This window comes from Ranitomeya variabilis, chromosome 4 (assembly GCF_051348905.1).
Source record: "Ranitomeya variabilis isolate aRanVar5 chromosome 4, aRanVar5.hap1, whole genome shotgun sequence".
NCBI lineage: Eukaryota > Metazoa > Chordata > Amphibia > Anura > Dendrobatidae > Ranitomeya > Ranitomeya variabilis.
In genome coordinates this window covers 460,723,706-460,744,335 of record NC_135235.1, presented here as the reverse complement: position 1 = coordinate 460,744,335, position 20,630 = coordinate 460,723,706, and positions in this window count along the sequence as shown.

Below are 20,630 nucleotides of genomic sequence, written 5' to 3'. Positions count from 1 at the left end.
CTTTAGGCGGACTGTCTCACGCATCACCCAGGAAGGCAAAGGGGGGTACCAACAGGAGAGGGGCGCAGATAGAGTCCCGGAAGATCTCCGAGCCTCCCCGTCATACGGGTGCGTTCCTACCATAGTATCTGGAGGGACGAGGAAGATCATTGCGAATTAAGTTGTTGTGAGGGAACACGAGAAACAGACACAACAGTTGTGGGGTACTTTCCGTAAGCACAGCAGGGAAGGACTGCAACACATAGCGCTAGAAGGAAGGCACCGATTTCCACCTGCAAGGAGAGCTCTGGAAGTGCCATTGGACCGGCCGGACTTGCGCAGCCTGGTGAACCGTATTCTGGACTGAGGACCCAGAGAGCTTCAGTAAAGAGGTAAAGAGACTGCAACCTGGTGTCCTCGTTATTTACCGCGACCTGCACCCCACAACTGCACCGCTACACCGTTACTACATCACTTATTGCACCGGACGTCCCCCCACTGACAGACAGGGCCACGGACCGGGTCTAGCCACCGTGACAACCCCAGGACTGAGACCTAGAGGCCCGGCTCCGGGTACCCCTCGGCCCTGCGGCAGTGTGGGGGCGCTTCAAACTTGGCGTCACGAACAGGATCTACTTAAGCCTGAAGAATCAGGTCATGTGTGCCTAGAGACTGTGATCTACTGTGCTTGGACTGTACTTTATTGCAAGACTGTGTGCTGCGCCATTAGCTGCCAAAAGTTCCCGCCAAAAGGCGCCGCCATTGCTACACCCCAGGAGAAGGAGGGTGTGTTATGGGCGGAGACTCCCAGTGTGGCGCGAGAAATGGCTACCGCCCCCTGCACTTCTGGCTGCAAAGAGATGACCTGCCCCAAAACAGAAGAGAAACACCCCTTGAGATGCAACGGCGGGAAGCGGGTGATGGAGAAGCCCGACCTCAGAGAAATGGCGGAGTCAGGTGCATGCACTGCCACCGACTATCAGGCAGCGATGATGAACGGCGAGTGCCTGAGCGAGGAAGAAGTGGTTCAGGCCTGCCCTTCTTCACCGGAGATGGACCGGAAGCCTGCGGATCCGACAGCGGAGCTGTGTCCACCAATCCCGACCTTGGAGTTAGAGGAGGAGGAACCACTGCAGGCGGAGCGGAATCCGAGCATCCCATTGGCGGGGCCCCGGTCCGGGCTGCAGCAGATTCCAGCGTCTTTGTTAACGGACCGGAGCGGCACCGATGGAACCACATCAGGCGCAGGTATGGGCGGCGCCCCTACTCCCCTGGACGGTTCTGCTCTCCCGACCGATCCTCCCCACAACAGTAACCCCGCGTTTACAATCGACCGAGCGGTTCTCACCCCCGGTGCGTTGGGGAAGTTGTTACCACCATTGCCAACAAGGTGGGGAGAGCCCATAGAAATGGACCCAGGAGGGGTGATGTTCCGATGGGATGTTCCCTGGGTCGAGCAGGATGGGATTCCAATGGAAGGTCTCACTATTGCGATACTTACCTGGGACCAATACAAACAATGCGTGCTCCAGCATTGGGGACAGCGCACCGAAGTTGAAAGACGGGAACTGCAGAGCAAAAAAATGATCTATGATGGGACGGATGCTGTCAGGCGAGGGACGGTGGCGGCATTCCACCCAAAGAAGGGGTGGGGTTCCATTTGGGAGTCGGGCCTACCTACTGGCATCTTTGTTGCCGGCTACGATGTGGAGACCCCCTGCTGTGATCGAGAAGGTGAACCACTCCGGGAGGGGGATCAGGTGACATATACCCGCCACTGGAACACACAAGGGTGGCGTGCCCGGAAAGTTCAGCGATGCGAGTCTGAGAGAATGGCACCTGCGGCCCCAACTGTGGTCAATCCAGGGCTGCCAGATCTTGTCACCGTTTCTACTGTACGCTTTGTAGCAGCTCCTGAACTTGCCGACAGAGTTAGGCTTCAAATTCAGACAGCAGGTGACCAGGTGGTCCCTGCGGAGCTTGCCGCTGGTGTCCGTGCTACAGTGGCCGGGGTTCAGGAGCCCAAGCCACCAGAAAAAGAATAAACCTCGATACCATGGAAAATGTAAATAGTTACTGTTTGTCTTTTATTCCTTTAAGTTGCTGCTAAACCCGCCCAGGGTTAATGGATCCCTCTGTTCACCCGGGATCCTCTTTGTTTGTTTTCCTTTCCTAAAATTTTTGCACAAGTTTAAAGAACTGCAGAAATCATGGACTGTGCATGATTCGAACTTCCCTTGTAAATAGTTGCACCTTCTTAAGGGTGCTCCCTACTGGTTTTAGTTAAAGACACTTTGCGAAGATATTTGCCCTATTTGTTTGAAAGACACTTTGCGAAGATACCTTTCCTACCGGTTCTAGTTAAAGACACTTTGCGAAGATACCATGCCGGAACCTTTGCATGGGCTGGTAGGCTGAGAAGACGAGCTACCTCAGAGAGACTTGGTCCCCTCTTAAAGGGGATGTGACGAAGAAAATTTGAAAGAGATACTGTTACCGAACAGTAATGTGATAATGATGCCTTGAAAAGAAATGTAACTGTTTTACATGCTAAGTTATATGTGTTGAAGTTGTTGAAATGTGAAATCTGAATAATGTTTTGTAGAAAGGAAAGATGCAGAGAGCCCGTAGGGGTAGATGTAGAAGCCTGCATAGTTGAAAGTAAGAGAAGTAATAATGAAGGTGAGGATAGAAGGTAAACCCTGCGTCCCCATTGAAAAGTTACTTTATTGCTAAGGACAGAGAGTGAACCCGTAGGGGTTAGAGAGTGAGTCCTTAAAGGGGCCGAGTAGAGCTGGCTCAGAGTTCTTCAACCGAAAGGAATGTTATGTCTATACTGTGTATAGTAGCGAAAGGCAGTAGGCCCTGGCTGAACAGGGCGGTCCTGTAAAAGAAAGGAGAGGCAGTAGGCCTGGTGCCGTAGGGACAGGCGGTCCTGCAGGTTCACAAGAAGGAGAATGTAAAGTTGAAATGCCTTATAATGTGATTATAGGAAGGCCTTTGATAGACTAAGAGTGTGAGTTTCTTAAAGGCAATGTTAAGTTATTGTTCTAAAAATAGCACTAAGTAGAATACCCGGTTGGGTAACAGAAGTTATTTATGCTCTGTAATTTATAATGTTGATTATGTTTGTAACGTTAAAAGTGTCCTCACCTCCCATAAAGGGAAGCCTACTTAAGTATACTTATTGTTATTTGCACTCAACAAAACTGTATGTCTTTTTGCTAACCTGTACTGTTGTTTTTCTTCCCAGTCCCGGAGTACTGTGTTTAACCAGGGGGGAGTGCAGCGCCCCAGAGTCCTGGTCGTTGCAGTATCATGGCTCAGCCACTAAGGAGTGCCATGGTGCGTTCGATGGCACTGAAGGAGTTCTCTGAGCAGGTATCACAGTCACCAATACATTTCACAGCTGGGCCTCCGGGGGGAGCTAAGGGTGCTATTCATTAGGCCACTCCCCACCATAGTGGGTAAACTGGGGGTCAGGCAGGAAGTTAGGAGAGAACACTGACGGGATTGAACGGAGCAACACCCTGTGGCAGGGGGTGTTGTGAAGGGAGAGACTGTAGGGTCTCTGCCAGGGGTGGGATCCTGGCAGAGGCTTGGCATTGAAAGAACGTAACGGGTCCGCGCAGGCTCCTGGAAGCGGCGGGACTCAAGAAAGGACTAGAAGCGAGATAGATTGTGCTGAGTGAGAAACGAAATCAAGCGAAAGGAGATACCAGTGAGGGTTGTGCTGAAAGAGGCAGCACCTTACTGAGGCGCACTACCGGTGGCCGGAACGCCGAGGAGGTAAAGAGTTTCAAGCCATACCTCAGACCTACGGCAGGGCAGTTAGCTTTAGGCGGACTGTCTCACGCATCACCCAGGAAGGCAAAGGGGGGTACCAACAGGAGAGGGGCGCAGATAGAGTCCCGGAAGATCTCCGAGCCTCCCCGTCATACGGGTGCGTTCCTACCATAGTATCTGGAGGGACGAGGAAGATCATTGCGAATTAAGTTGTTGTGAGGGAACACGAGAAACAGACACAACAGTTGTGGGGTACTTTCCGTAAGCACAGCAGGGAAGGACTGCAACACATAGCGCTAGAAGGAAGGCACCGATTTCCACCTGCAAGGAGAGCTCTGGAAGTGCCATTGGACCGGCCGGACTTGCGCAGCCTGGTGAACCGTATTCTGGACTGAGGACCCAGAGAGCTTCAGTAAAGAGGTAAAGAGACTGCAACCTGGTGTCCTCGTTATTTACCGCGACCTGCACCCCACAACTGCACCGCTACACCGTTACTACATCACTTATTGCACCGGACGTCCCCCCACTGACAGACAGGGCCACGGACCGGGTCTAGCCACCGTGACAACCCCAGGACTGAGACCTAGAGGCCCGGCTCCGGGTACCCCTCGGCCCTGCGGCAGTGTGGGGGCGCTTCACAATGGCCGCCCAGTCTAAATATCTCGGCCCCTTGAGGACGTGTCCGTCAGCAGCCTCCTGATCCTTAATGGTGGGCAGAGACAACGAAAACGAAACCGCCCACGGAGGAGAGAGCGGGAAAAGGACCAGGAAGAAGAAGTCAGCAACATGGAGGACGCCATGGCGAGCCACCCGGAGCGGGAGCGTGGGGTTGGAGCCGAGGACTCCCCCAGCTACCCGGAGAGGCACCGCAGCCAGACCTCCACAGTGGACGCTGACCTCTTGCAGACCGGAGCGGACGAGCTGATCCATCAACCCCGGCGGATGCAGCTGAGCACTGAGGCCGGGTGGAAGAGGACCATCATCGGGAGCCTCGCCAGACGTCTGTCGGCAGCCTCATCTGGTCCGGAGCAAGAAAGAAGTTCCAGCGCTCCGAAGCCAGAAAGCAAGGCCCTGCCGGAAAGCGAGGTGCTGCAAGCAGAGGTGACAGCGTCGCAGCACAAGGCCCCGCAACCAGCGTTCCAGACCCCAGCGGAGACAAAGCAGACCGGCACCGGAGGAACCGCATCTGAAGCAGGTAGGAAGAGCCACCCTGCCCTGACGACCGACACCACTCCAGTGACTGCTAGTGCCACAGCTGCTGACTCCGTTCCAGTGACTGATCTTGCAGCAGCCGCTACCTCTGCTGCAGCAGATGCCCATACTCAAGCTGCGCAGACCTCCATCGCTGCGCATGATTTAATCGTACATGAAAGACGGATTAACGGCGTTTGTCCAGCACTGGATGTAACCCTGGACCTCACTTTGCCCAGGCCAAGAAGGGTTAAGTGCCAGGTGCAGCCCTGGAAGCCGTCCAACTAAGCCTCGGAAACCTGAAACTGTAAATAGTTAACTGTTTATTTCCTTGCTATTTTGCTGCTAAAACCCGTCCTGGGTTAACTCTTAAAGGGATCCCTTTGTTTACCCGGGATCCCTATTGCTTTTTATTTTTGCTTTCACTTTCATTTTTGCTTTTTTTTGTTCCACAATGTTATAAGAACTGCCGTAATCATGAACAGGGCATGATACAAACTTCCTGTATATAGTTTGCACCTTCTTAAAGGCGCTTCCTACTGGTCTTACTTGGAAAGAGACTCTTTGCGAAGATACCATACCGGAGCCTTTGCTGAGTAAGGACTGGTAGCCTGAGGAGATACGCTACCTCATAAAGACTCGATCCTCTCTTAAAGGGGATGCTCAACTGTGTACTTATGACTTATGAGTGATACTGTTTTAGAACAGTAATGTGATGATAATGCTTATATGTTGAAGTTACTTGTATTGAACTAGTTGGCTGTAAGACAAAGAAATGTTGATAATGTCCTTTAGAAGAAAGAATGAGAGCTAGAAGAAAGATGCAGTAGGCCCGTAGGGGTAGACACAGTGTCCTGCATAGTCGGTAGTAGGAAGAGTAAAGATGGAAGTTCGATATTTAATAATGTTGATAGAAAAGGGGGGATAGAAGGTAGACCCTGAGTCCTCCATAAGAAGTTAGTTATTGTAAGAAGAAGAGTTAATAATGTGATACCGGGGACAGAGAGTGAACCCGTAGGGGTTAGGTGGTAGGTCCTCTTAGGAGCCATATGTAGATGGCTCAGTGTTCTCAAACCCGAAAGTGTGTTATGTTCTATACCATGTATAGTAGTTGAAAAGGCAGAAGGCTCGGGCTGAAAGGAGCGGTCCTGTAACAGAAAGGAGAGGCAGTAGGTCTGGTGCCGATAGGACAGGCGGTCCTGCAGATTTAAAGAAGGAGAATGAAAAAGTTAATTTACCTTATAATGTGATTATAGGAAGGCCTTTAGTGGATACAGAGTGTATGTCCTTAAAGGCAACGTTAAAGTACTGTTCAACAATTTTTGCACTTAGTAGAATACCCGGTTGGGTAAGAAGAATTATTTATAGCATGTTGCTATGTTATTTAACCATGTTTGTAACGTTTAAGTGTCCTTACCTCCCATAAAGGGAAGCCTGTTCAAGTATACTTATTGTTATTGCACTCAAACAAAACTGTATGTCTTTTTGCTAACTTGTATTGTTGTTTTTCTTCCCAGTCCCGGAGTACTGTGTTTAACCAGGGGGAGTGCAGCGCCCCAGAGTCCTGGTCGTTGCAGTACTGTGGCTCTGCCACTATGGGGAGCTATGGTGCATCCGATGGCACTGAAGGAGTTCATCTGATCAGGTATCACAGACACCAATACATTTCACAGCCGGGCCTCCGGGGGGAGCTAAGGGTGCTATTCATTAGGCCACTCCCCACCATAGTGGGTAAACTGGGGGTCAGGCAGGAAGTTAGATGAGAAAGCTGACTGGGTTGGAACCAGGCAACACCTTGTGGCAGAGGGTGTTGTAGGGGAAGATACAGTAGGGTCTCTGTCAGGGGTGGGATCCTGACAGAGGCTTGGCAACGAGAACGAACGTAACGGGACCGTGCCTGCTCCGGGTAGCGGCGGTGCCCAAGAAAGGATTAGAAGAGAGATAGATTGTGCTGAGTGAGAAACGGGATCACGCAAAGGAGAAATACCAGTAGGAGTTGTGCTGTAAGACCGAAGCAACATCCTACTGAGGCGCACTACCGGTGGCCGGAACGCCGAGGGAGTAGAATAACATTCAGCTTCAAGCAATACTCCAAACAGCGGCAGGACAGTCAGTCTCAGGCGGGCTGTCTAACTCAAATCACCTATGAAGTCTTGGGAGGCAATTGTGGGAGAGGGGCGTCTCTAGGGTCCCGGAAGAACTCCAGGCCTACCCGTCAAACGGGTGCCGTTCCTACCCGAACCTCAGGGAGGGACGGAGGATTAGTAGAACATCATCTAGTCGAGTTGTGAGGGAACATCAGAAACAGACAACAGTTGTGGGGTACTTTCCGTAAGCACAGCAGGGAAGGACTACAACACATAGCGCTAGGGGGAAGGCATAGATTTCCTCCTGTGAAGAGAACTCTGGAAGTGCCATTGGACTGGCCGGACTTGCGCAGCCTGGTGAGCCGTATTCTGGATTGAGGACTCAGAGATCTTCAGTAAAGAGGTAAAGAGACTGCAACCTGGTGTCCTTGTTATTTATCACGACCTGCACCCCACAACTGCACCGTTACAACACCTCTTATTTCACCGGACGTCCCCCACTGACAGACAGGGCCACGGACCGGGTCTAGCCACCGTGACAACCCCAGGACTGAGACCTAGAGGCCCGGCTCCGGGTACCCCTAGGCCCTGCGGCGGTGTGGGGGCGCTCCATTTACATAATGAATATATGTACATATTGAAGAAAAAAAAAACCTTCTGCGGGCAGGTGTCAGCTGTGGTACCTGCTCCACAGCATATTCACATGTTTAATGTCCTAATAATAACTGTTGTTTATGTTATTCACATAGAAAAAAAATCCATTTAAAATTGGCGCCCACCTCACCTGCGCAGTAGCAGCTATCGGTGTATATAGGTGATCCGGTAGCTGCTACTGTGCAGGTGCGGGTGGCACCATCTTGCATCCATCTAAGGCAGGCTTCATCAACCCAGGAATCATTTTAATCAGTATAACGGCGCCGACCCGAGACTGTCTGTAGGTTACTGTGCACAATCCTGGTGAATGGTTCCCTTTAAAATGAAACAAAAAAAAAACGCACGTAACCAGCAAAATCTTCAACATCAAAAACTCATCTGAGGAGGATTCAGTCTGGATCCCAATCAAATTTCCTGAAATTTGCAGTTTCACGCAAATTAAAACATTTTGAGATTTGATTTGCAGGTTGTAAAAAAAAACTTGCACTATTTCTCACACTGCTGAAGTGTAGCTACCAAGCGCTATTGGGAACATGGAGGATGTGGAGAGAGATCAATAAGAGGCACCATATTCTGTGGAAAATTTAGAAAGGGGGAATAAGGGACAGTTATATTAGTGAAGTGATGTAAAAAGCCTGTCTAAAGAGATGTATTTTTAAAACATGATTAAATATGTGGGTGTAAGGCATTAATCGGATCATCCTGGCTAGTGTAATCCAGAAAACTAGCGCAGCACGAGTGAAGTCTGGGAAACGGAAGTGAGAAGTTCAAATAATGGAGGATGCTAGTCTTAGATCAGTTGCAGAATGGAGAGTTCAGGTAGGGTGATAGATAGAGTTGCGGGAGGAGATTTATGGTGGTGCAGAACTATGGAGAGCTTTGTGGGTGAGAGCGATGAGTTTTCATTACCGTATTTTTCGGACTATAAGATGCACCGGACCATAAGGCGCACCCCAAATTTGGGGTGAAAATTGCAGAAAAAAAGATTTTTTATAATATGGGGGTCCGTCTTATTGTCCGAATTTACAGTATCTTACCTGAGGGCTGGTGGTGGCAGGGCAGGGTCACAGGAGGCATGGTGGCGGCAGAGGTGGGGTGATGCAGTACAGCGTGCACCTGAGTAGGGTCCCTTCCTGCTTAGGTGGGCGACGCCACGGCCTGGTGTCCATGGGAGGGTGGCAGCAGTGGTTACTGACAGAGGTGCTGGGATGAGGAGGCACAGTGAGAGGTATGGCGTGAGAGGGGTCCCTTTCCCCGGTGAGGTGATGGAAGGATCTCGTGGGCACATGGACTGGAGATGATGGAGGTAGTGGTGTACATTGTGAAGCGAGTATTCCACAGGAGCTCATATGTCTGAGTCCTTGCCGCTTCCCGGCGCTCCTCAGCGCAATAATTATTTCAGAAGCCGGTAATAAGTGAGGAGCTCCGCTACTGACACACAGCCGCCATGACCGGACACTGCGGGAAAAGCGCCTCTGTACTGCTGCGAGCCCTGCTGGAGTCGGAGAGCCGGCCGTGCCATGCGGTGCTGAGGAGCGCCGGGAAGCGGCAAGGACTCAGACATCTGAGCGCCTGTGGAATACTCGCTTCACAATGTACACCACTACCTCCATCATCTCCACTCCATGTGCCCATGAGATCCTTCTTGAACCTTGCTGCACCCATCCTGGGAAGCAAAAGTCCAAAGTCCCGATGAGGTGATGCAGCAGCCCGGTAATGCAGCAGAGCCGGGTGAATCCTGTTGATATCGGTGGGCGCGGCCATCTTCCTGAGGCCGCGCGTTCGCAGATGGAGCTCTGCTGCCCGGGGCTTCAGGAAAATGGCCGCCGCGATCCCCATCTGCGCACGCGCGGCATCCCGCGGCCATTTTCCTGAAGCCCCGGGCAGCAGAGCTCCATCTGCGAACGCGCGGCCTCAGGAAGATGGCCGCGCCCACCGATAACATCAGGATTCACCTGGCTCTGCTGCCTTACCGGGCTGCTGCATCACCTCACCGGGAAAAGGGACCCCGCTCACTGCGCCTCCTCATCTCCGTACCTCTGCTGCCACACCTCTGCCGCCGCACCTCTGCCACCACACCTCTGCCACCGCACCTCTGCCACCACGGTAAGCCTGCATTGCGACTATTAGACGCACCCCCCATTTTCCCCCCTTTTTTTGGGGGGAAAAAGTGCGTCTTGTAGTCCGAAAAATACGGTATATTCTTTTCCCAAGGGTAACCAGTGAAATGACTGGCACAAGCTGGAGGATTCGGTGAAATGGCTGGACAGAAATGCAGACTTGGCTGCTGCATTCGGAATGCATTAGAGAGGAGAAAATTTGTCGAGAGTGAGACTAATTAGAAGAGCGTTGCATTAGTGCCGACTAGAGTGAACAAGATTGATAGAGTTTTTGCAGTTTCAATGGTGAGAAAAGGATGGATTTTAGAGATGTTTTTAAGATGCAGACGGTCAGCAATTATAAGCTTTCCAGTTTTGAGATTTGTACAAATATATTTGCCACAAGTCAATTTTTTTTTTATTTCTAAGCTCCGCTCATCTGTTTTTTTACTGACATTGTTACAACATTCTCCCTGATATTTCAGCCATAAATAACAACTTGTGTAAAGATGTGAAGTCTTCCTTCAAACACAAGGACCTCATCTGTCAGTCATGTTATGTCATGTTATCAATTACAGATCAGTATGTGTGGCACCAGTGTTGCTTAGTAGAATTACCTTTCATTACAAATGATCTTGTTCTCTTTCGGCTTTTGCAATTATGAAATTAAACTTTAATCCTATTGCATGACTTTGCATAAAGAGATAAGATCAGGATGTGTAGTGCGTGACCTGAATTTAACTGTTCAGCACCATAAGTATATTTACTCCGCTAAGATCTATTATGCTGATGTCATTCAGTTCTATAAAATTTTACCTGCTCTGCTTTCCTCTTAAGTTGCATTTACACTAAATTATTATCGAGTGCTTAATGACACTCATTTCATGAAAATCTTTAAGTTTAAGCACGCTACTTAACACCCAATGAATGAACAGAAAGCATGATCTTTTTTTATATACCATCGAAATGTACTCCAGACCATGGAATAGTCTATGGATGAGCAATATATACAAATAAAATTTTGAACAAGTTTGAGGGTTATATAACAACAAAATGTACTACAGATCAATGAATAGTCTGAGTGAACAATATAACACCAATAAAGTTTTGAGGGCTATATAAAACTGATATCTACCCAAGAATATGTAAAAGTCTATGGATGAGCAATATATTATAACGTTCCATTTTTTAACAAGTTGATTGAGGGTTATATACCACGGAAATGTACCCAAGAATACTGTATGGATGAGCAATAAACAGTAATACCGATTCATTTTGCATGGAGCCTCTCCTAGGCCCATTCATTACTCAAGAAGGGTTCATCATGCTCCCTTGCTTCTGCGATTAAACCCACTACATACCAGGGATGTTACCCCTCAATTCTGAGGACCGTAATGCTAGTTCCAGCCGTCAGTGCAGCCTTCGAGGCAAGTCTTGCATCTCTACTGCCCAATGAATGAGATGTGATGACTCTTCAATTGACCCCCTCCTCTGGTACTCTTGGTACCTTACGGCTAGCGTGCCTGATAACATTTGTCCAGACCTGGTCCTGGCTCACCTCCTTGTCTCTCCCAACCAGCTTAAGCCCTGCAGTCCGCTCACCAGTTCCTGAATCCTGGCTCTCCCATTTGCAGTCCACAAGAAACCCAGTGGTAAAGAATGTGGCCTGGGTTCAGTCTTTGGTGGGTCCAGGATATTGGCTAGATCAGGAACACAGGCTCCTGCCACCTCTGCTATTGCCCTAACTTCCTCTGGCTCAGATATTCCACTGGTCACTCCCTCTGGAGTTTCGGGTGCTTCTGACAAATTTGTTGCCCAGTAAGCATGTTACACTTCATGGATTACTAATTGAATACAATTAAAAAATTAACAATTTTTCCAGTTTTATATATCACAGGAAATGTACACCAGGCCACAGAATAGTGTATGGATGAGAAATGTAATCCAGCTCATTTTTTTAATGCATTTTTGGAGTGTTAGATAATATCACAGAAATTTAAACCAGACCACGAAATAGTGTATGGTGAAAAAAGTAATCCAGCTAATATTTTAACGCTTTTTTTGAATGTTAGATAATATCACAGAAATTTACCCCAGACCATGGAATAGTGTATGGGTGAGAAATGTAATCCAGCTAATTTTTTAACGCTTTTTTATGAGTTCATAGACACCAAAGATGTCTAGGTTACATTTTATCTAAGTGGTAAAAAAAATTCCAAACTTTGCTAAAAAAAAAAAAATTCCAATACCCGTAGTGTCTCCATTTTTTCTGATCTGGGGTCTGAGGAGGGCTTATTTTTTGCGTGCCGAGCTGTTGTTTTTAATGATACCATTTTGGTGCAGATACGTTCTTTTGATCGCCCGTTATTACATTTTAATGCAATGTCGTGGCCTCCAAAAAACCGTAATTCTGGCGTTTCTAATTTTTTTCTCGCTACGCTGTTTAGCGATCAGGTTAATCCTTTTTTTTGATAGATCGGGAGATTCTGAACTCGGTGATACCAAATATGTGTAGGTTTGATTTTTTATTGTTTTGTTTTGAATGGAGCGAAAGGGGGGAAATTTAAACTTTTATATTTTTTTAATTTTTTCATATTTTTTAAAACATTTTTTTTTTTACTTTTGCCATGCTTCAATAACCTCCATGGGAGGCTAGAAGCTGGCACAACTCGATCTGCTCTGCTACATAGAAGCGATCGTCAGATCACCCCTATGAAGTAGATTTACGGCATTGCTATGAGCGCCGACCACAGGGTGGCTCAGGTCTCAAGGAGACCTCTGGTTGTTATGCTGACGCATCGCTGACCCCCGATCATGTGATGGGGGTCAGCGATGTGCTCATTTCCGGCCCGATGGCCGGAAGCGGTAGATAAATGCCTCTGTCAGTATTAGTGTGCAGGTAATACAGTGATCAACAGTGACATACACATGAATGCTGTATATATTGCACAGGTTATACTGTGAGCAATGGCAGCAGCCTTGCAGCGCTGGAGTCCTGGGTTCAAACCCCACCAAGGACAACATCCGCAAAGAGTTTGTATGTTCTCTCCGTGTTTGCGTGGGTTTCCTCCGGGTACTCCGGTTTCCTCCCACATTCCAAAGACATACTGATAGGGAATTTAGATTGTGAGCCCCAACGGGGACAGTGATAATAATGTGTGCAACCTGTAAAGCGCTGCGGAATATGTTAGCGCTATATAAAAATAAAGATTATTATTATTATTATTACACAAGAGCTCTGCATATAGTGTTAGTGTAAAGGTAATGCAGTGATCACTGGTGACATTGTAACAGGACCGCTGTATTTAGTATACAGTCTATAGTGTCAGTGTACAGGTAAGACACTGACTTACCAGTGACGTCTGTAGGTGAAGTCCTTCATCTTTGCTTTTCATCTTCATCCAGCACAGACCGCCATCACTTCTTCCGGCCAGGGTTCGTCTCTGTAGAAAATAACACAGTTAGCTAGGGCACCGCTTGCAGAACACAATACTTATTTTTTTTCCCAACTTCTAAACTACACCAGATGAAGAAAAAAAGGCGACATAATGTTGCTCTGCAGAATAACAGGACCGCCTCCCACAATTAAAACCATATCCTCAAAAAATAAAATAAATACATCACTGCAGTAATAATATCCCTTAATTAGCCCTTATGGTAATAATATCCCCCATTCTGGCCCCCATGTGTCTCATTTTTGGCTCCAGCCATAAGTTCTCTCATCCTGGCCCATATGTTCTACCATCCTGCCCTCATGAAAATCCATTCTGCCCCATGTGATGTCCCATCCTTCCCCATTTGTCCCGTGATCCTGTCCCATCTGTCCCATGATCCTGCCCCATCTGTCCCGTGATCATGCCCCATCTGCCCCGTGATCCTGACTTATCTGTCTCCATTGTATCCCTCCTGCCCATGATCCTGCACCATGTGTCTCCATCCTGGCTCATGATCCTGCACCATGTGTCTCCATCCTGGCTCATGATCCTGCACCATGTGTCTTCATCCTGCCCCATGATCCTACCCCATCTTTCTCCCATCCTGCCCCTGTGTCTCCCATTCTGCCCTCTGTGTTTACCATCCTGCCCACTTTGTCTCCCATCCTGCCCCCGTGTCTACCATCCTGCCCCCATGTCTCCCATCCTGCCCTCTGTCTCCCATTCTGCCCCCTGTGTCTCCAGCCTGCCCTCTGTGTCTCCATCCTGCCCCATGTCTCCATCCTGCCTCATGTCTCCATTCTTCCCCGTGTCTCCATTCTTCCCCGTGTCTCCATTCTTTTCCCTGTGTCTCCATCCTGCCCCATCTGTCTCCATCCTGCCCCTGTGTCTCCCATCCTGCCCCCTGTGTCTCCCATCTTACCCCGGTATCTCCCATACAACCCCGTGCGCTTTCAATAAAAATAAAAAAACCTTTCTCCTTACCTGGCCACGCTCCTGCGGCGATGCTCCCTCCATGCAGTTCAACCGCACACTCACCGGCAAATGACAATGATGTCATACGCCGGCGACGTGCCCGCTGACGTCAGCTGCTAGCCTCCCATTGGCTGAGAGAAGCAGCCGCATTCAAAAAAAGGGATTTTATGTTTCAGTTTTCAAGTGAAAAAAGATTTTAAGTTTATTGAACATTCACCACAGGAAAATATCACTACAATGAAGTGGTAAGATAACATTTTGACCCTTTTCCTGGGTCTTTATCAAACCTCACTTGGGAAATAGAAAAAATAGCCAGGATTGACTCAGGTATATTGAAGACAGAAGTCCCAGCTGGGGCTTAAGGTAGCTGTAGTAATAGCGCCATCTGTGGTTAGCCTCCTATTGGCTAGCGGCTTTTAACTATTGCTGTGCAGGCCCGCATGGAATTAGAGTTTAACTGTACCTGCGTCTCGGACGCAGGTTCAGTTACTGCTCCGGTAGAAGCCTGCCACTGGGGCCCGTTGAGCAGAATAGACTTGGACCGATGCGGGCCCTCTCTGCTCATGGGTCCCCATATGACAGTCAGGGCAGTAATGCCCTGATGGTGGCCCTGGCTGGCACAAAAACCTCACTAAAAAGCTTTGACAAATGTTCAGGGTTGCAGAGTTTAACTGGAAGAACTGGAAGAAAATGTACTAGCAAGAAGACGTCACCGCATACAAAAAGTAACTCTCAAATGCAAGTCATCCCTCACCTCTGATAAGCAAGATTACTTCATCACACTTGTATCCTCTTTATCCCGCAACCCCAAACAGCTATCAAACACCTTTAACTCCCTCCTGTGCTCAGAAGCCCGTGCAGCATATTTCAAAAATCAGATTAACCAAACAAGAAAAGTCTTTACTGCACAAACACAACCCCTACATATAACAGACCACTGCCCCTCCCCATACCTTTCTCCCCACCATCCCTGAAGGAGAACTTTCTCATCTCCTCTCCAAGACCCACTTCACTACTTGTGCACATGACCCCATGCCATCCCACTTCTTCAACCTCACCACATCACTTGTCCCAGCCCCAACCCATCTTTTCAACCTATTGTTAATTTTCGGTACCTTCTCTTCTGCTTTCAAACATGCCACAATCACACCTATCCTGAAGAAGCCATCCCTTGCCCTCTCCTCTATGTCCAGCTATCGTTCCAATTGCTGCTCGTGTTCGCCTCCAAACTCTTTGAACAGCATGTCTCACCTCACATCTAACCCTCTTTGACAGGGCCGGTTTTAGGCAAAGTGGGGCCCTAGGCAAAGTTTAAAATGGGGCCCCAAATGCTAACATATTGCACATCACACAGAAGCATTTAGGTTGTATTTACATGCGCTGATCTCAGGCCGCAAAACGAGTGTGATCGACAATACTGAAGTCGTTGGATGCTTGTTTCCCGGCCTCTTTTCTTTTTTTGAGAAAGAATGATGGGGACAGAACGATCACTAATAGATCACTAACAGATTACCATACAGTATCATATTATCAGCAGCACATCTACAGTATACACCAGCGATGTCCTGCTGAGAACAATGATTTTTATTCCTGCATAAACAATCCAATCACTCAATGAATATGCAGCATTTTGCTTGTTTAGTATAATACACCCCAAACTCCTCCATATATTATAATGTACACCACAGTCCTCCATATTGTAAAATGCACACCCCATAGTCCTCCATACAATGTAATGTGTCCCATAGTCCTCCATATAGCATAATACACTCCTCACAGTGCTCCATATAGTATAATGCACCGCCAGTCATCCATGTAGTACAATTCACTTCCCATAGTATAATGCACCCCATAGTTCTTAATATAGTATAATGTATTCCCCATAGTCCTCGATACAGTATAATTCAGCCCACATATAGTATAATGCAGTCACCACCCCACAGAGTATAATGCAGCCACCACAGAGTATAATGTAACCCCCCCCACAGAGTATAATGTAACCTCCCCATAGAATATAATGCAACCCCCCATATAGTATAATGTAGCCCCCTCATAGAGTATGATGCAATCATCCCTCATAGAATATAAATATAATACAGCCCCCCATAGAATATAAAATGTAGCCCCGAACAGGATATAATACAGCCCACCTTCCCATAGAATATAATGTAGCCCCATCAAAGAGTGTGATGCAATCATCCCTCATAAAATCTAATAAAGTCCCCCACAGAATATAATGCAGCCCCCCATAGTATATAACACAGCCTCCTCCATAGAATATAATGTATAATGTACCCTCCAAATATATAACACAGCCACATAGTATATAACACAGCCTCCCCCGTAGAATATAATATACCCCACAGTATATAGCACAGCCCACATAGTAGTATATAGCACAGCCCACATAGTAGTATATAGCACAGCCCACATAGTAGTATATAGCACAGCCATGTAGTATATAGCACAGCCCACACAGTAGTATATAGAACAGCCCACACAGTAGTACACAGCACAGCCCACACAGTAGTATACAGCACATCCCACACAGTAGTATACAGCACAGCCCACACAGTAGTATACAGCACTGCCCACACAGTAGTATACAGCACAGCCCACACAGAAGTATACAGCACAGCCCACACAGTAGTCTACAGCATAGCCAACACAGTAGTATACAGCAGTGCCCACACAATAGTATACAGCACAGCCCACCAGAAGTATACAGCACTGCCCACACAGTAGTATACAGCACAGCCCACACAGTAGTATACAGCACTGCCCACACAATAGTATACAGCACTGCCCACATCCCCCTCCCCTCCTCTCTCCTCCCGAGAATGGCCGCACAGTCCAGAAAAAAACAAAAAAACAAGCTCTTCACCTCTCCTCGAGCCCACGCTGCTCCCTGCTCCTGTGTCGGTGGCTGCTGCCGCACTGCCTGGCACACAGTGAGTGCGTGATGACGCGCACCCACTGTGTCAGAGGCAGAGCGGGGAATGATGGGAGAGAGAGCGTCAGGTGACGCTCTCTCCTCCATCATTGCTTTGAACTGTTCCCACAGACGCCGGTATAGTTCAATGTGGCGGGGAAGTCGGCACTGCCGGCAGGCGGCCCTCCTGCCTCACAGGGGCCCCATAGCAGCTGCGTCACTTGCCGCTAGCTGGGGGCCCCTGGGGAGCGGGGCCCCAGGCAGCTGCCTGGTTCTGCCTGCCCCTAACGCCGGCCCTGCTCTTTGATAACCTGCAAGTCCAGCTTCACTCCCCACAACGCCACCAAAATTGCCCTAACCAAAATTAGTAATGACTTACCACCAAAGCTAACAATTTTCTATACTTGTCATTCAAAACCTGTACTCTGCCTTCAACACAGTCAAACACTCCCTCCTACTACAAATACTCTCTTCCCTTGGTGTCAAGGATCTTGCCCTCTCCTGGATCTCTTTATACCTTTCTAACTGCACATTAAGTGTCTCCTATTCCAATACTACTTCCTCACCCAGTCCTCTATCTTGGTGTCCCTCAAGGCTCTGTTCTGGGACCTCTAATTTTCCCAATCTATACCTTAGGCTTAGGATAGCGCATAAAGTCCCATGGCTTCTATTGACACCTATACTCTGAAAATACTGTCACATCTGGGCCAAAAAAGTAGATCTGAGTATTTTCAGAGTATAGGTGTCAAGTATAGAAAATTGTCTGTTAGCTTTGGTGGTAAGTCATTACTAATTTTGGTTAGGGCAATTTCGGTGGTGTTGTGGGGAGTGAAACTGGACTTTCAGGTTATCAAACCTGCTGTCCAGAACCACAAATTGCCTATTAGTCTTATACTCCTTCTTTTCTTGTTTACTGAAACTCTACATGGATAAAACGGAAGTCATCATCTTTCCTCAATCTCCCCTAACCTCCCTACCCGATTTATTCATCACAATTAACAACACCGCCCTTTCCTCAGTACCATAAGTCCACTGCCTCGGAGTTACCATAGACTCTTCCCTGTTCTTTAACCCCTTCATGACCCAGCCTATTTTGGCCTTAATGACCTTGCCGTTTTTTGAAATTCTGACCAGTGTCCCTTTATGAGGTAATAACTCAGGAACGCTTCAACGGATCCTAGCGATTCTAAGACTGTTTTTTCGTGACATATTGGGCTTCATGTTAGTGGTAAATTTAGGTCGATAATTTCTGAGTTTATTTGTGAAAAAAACGGAAATTTGGCGAAAATTTTGAAAATTTCGCAATTTTCACATTTTTAATTTTTATTCTGTTAAACCAGAGAGTTATGTGACACAAAATAGTTAATAAATAAAGTTTCCCACATGTCTACTTTACATCACCACAATTTTGGAAATAAATTTTTTTTTTTGCTAGGAAGTTATAAGGGTTAAAATTTGACCAGTGATTTCTCATTTTTACAACAAAATTTACAAAACCATTTTTTTTAGGGACCACCTCACATTTGAAGTCATTTTGAGGGTTCAATATGGCTGAAAATACCCAAAAGTGACACCATTCTAAAAACTGCACCCCTCAAGGTGCTCAAAACCACATTCAAGAAGTTTATTAACCCTTCAGGTGTGTCACAGCAGCAGAAGCAACATGGAAGGAAAAAATGAACATTTAACTTTTTAGTCACAAAAATGATCTTTTAGCAACAATTTTTTTTATTTTCCCAAGGGTAAAAGGAGAAACTGGACAGCGGACGTTGTTGTCCAATTTGTCCTGAGTACGCAGATACCTCATATGTGGGGGTAAACCACTGTTTGGGCGCACGACAGGGCTCGGAAGGGAAGGAGCGCCATTTGACTTTTTGAATGAAAAATTGGCTCCAATCTTTAGCGGACACCATGTCGCGTTTGGAGAGCCCCCGTGTGCCTGAACATTGGAGCTCCTCCACAAGTGACCCCATTTTGGAAACTAGACCCCCCAAGGAACTTATCTAGAAGCATAGTGAGCACTTTAAACCTCCAGGTGCTTCACAAATTGATCCATAAAAATGAAAAAGTACTTTTTTTTTCACAAAAAAATTATTTTAGCCTCAATTTTTTCATTTTCACATGGGCAACAGGATAAAATGGATCCTAAATTTTGTTGGGCAATTTCTCCTGAGTACACCGATACCTCACATGTGGGGGTAAACCACTGTTTGGGCACATGGTAAGGCTCGGAAGGGAAGGAGCGCCATTTGACTTTTTGAATGAAAAATTATCTCCATCGTTAGCGGACACCATGTCGCGTTTGGAAAGCCCCTGTGTGCCTAAACATTGGAGCTCCTCAACAAGTGACCCCATTTTGGAAACTAGACCCCCCAAGGAACTTATCTAGAGGCATAGTGAGCACTTTAAACCCTCAGGTGCTTCACAAATTGATCCGCAAAAATGAAAAAGTACTTTTTTTTCACACAAAATTTCTTTTAGCCTCAATTCTTTCATTTTCACATGGACAACAGGATAAAATGGATCCTAAAATGTGTTTGGCAATTTCTCCTTTGTACACCGATACCTCATATGTGGTCACAAACCACTGTTTGTGCACACGGCAAGGCTCGGAAGGGAAGGAGAGCCATTTGACTTTTTGAATGAAAAATTAGCTCCAATCGTTAGCGGACACCATGTCGCATTTGGAGAGCCCCTGTGTGCCTAAACATTGGAGCTCCCCCACTAGTGACCCCATTTTGGAAACTAGACCTCCCAAGGAACTAATCTAGATGTGTGGTGAGCACTTTGAACCACCAAGTGCTTCACAGAAGTTTATACCGCAGAGCCGTGAAAATAAAAAAAAAATTTTCTTTCCTCAAAAATGATTTTTAGCCCAGAATTTTTTATTTTCCCAAGGGTAACAGGAGAAATTGGACCACAAATGTTGTTGTACAGTTTGTCCTGAGTACTATGATACCCCATATGTGGGGGTAAACTGTTGTGAATTGAACTTTTTGGCTCCCTCTTGTGGTCTCTAGCGACATGACACTTTGATTTTCTTTCCCCAGCTTGGTACCCACCTGGTTCGTTAGTCCAGGGGTGTTGCTATTTAAACTCCCTGGATTCTCAGTCTGGTGCCTGGCATCGTTGTAATCAGTTCCTTTCTGTTTGCTCCTGTCTGCTGGTCCTGGTTCTTTGCAAAATAAGCTAAGTCCTGCTTCCTTATTTTTTGGTTATTTGCATTGCTCTTATTTTTGTCCAGCTTGTACAAAATGTGATTCCTGATATTGCTGGAAGCTCTAGGGGGCTGATATTCTCCCCCCGTGCCGTTAGACGGTTCGGGGGTTCTTGAATATTCAGCGTGGAAATTTTGATAGGGTTTTTGCTGACCGTATAAGTCATCTTCCTATATTCTGCTATTAGTCAGTGGGCCTCTCTTTGCTAAAACCTAGTTCATTCTTACGTTTGTCTTTTCTTCTTACCTCACCGTTATTATTTGTTGGGGGCTTGT